The sequence below is a fragment of the Acomys minous genome, assembly GCF_964271855.1.
Source record: "Acomys minous genome assembly, chromosome: 2".
NCBI classification, from domain to species: Eukaryota; Metazoa; Chordata; class Mammalia; order Rodentia; family Muridae; genus Acomys; species Acomys minous.
The window spans coordinates 117,021,340-117,021,974 of record NC_140484.1 but is presented as its reverse complement, the minus strand read 5'-3'; positions in this window follow the sequence as shown (position 1 = coordinate 117,021,974).

Below are 635 nucleotides of genomic sequence, written 5' to 3'. Positions count from 1 at the left end.
AGTGAAAACAACAAACCAACTGAAAGATAAGCAAGCCCTACAAAGCTGTCTTTCTGCTAGTTTTTCAAATACCAAGTTCATTCCAGAGGAGCAGATTTCGGCCTGTGGTGAGAAAGGAGGCCTGAGGCAAAGCCATCTTGTGCTCAGCAAGCCACCAGAGTCACCATTAAGCCTGTGAGGGAGCAGACGCAGAGCCTGTGTGAGTTCTGGGGCTTCGTGGTGGGTGGCAGACCTGTGCGCAGCATGGCAGTAGCCACAGAGGTCCAGGTCCAGCCGCTGAAGGGGTCAGAGCCCTCCTAGCCATGCCAGGTTGGTACTGGCCAGATGAAAAAACTGAACATCTCCGCAAACGAGAAATGTGGGTTCATTTAGTTTGGTAGAAATCCAGGATTGAGAGTTGGGGTAATGAGGTTAAAGGACACCTGGGCAGTCTGAGCAGTGACTGTCCCTCCCCATTCCTGACATGAGTGAAGAGGTCCTCTAAGGAGACGTCTCCTGAGGTGAGCAGTGCTGTTAGTGCCCTTAGCACTTGCTCGATTGAATGCTGAGCTGAAATCTTCGAAAATTTCCAGCGCACCCAGGTAGGAAGAGCTTTGCTTTCACAGTAGGTCAGAGAATATCTCATAACACAGATG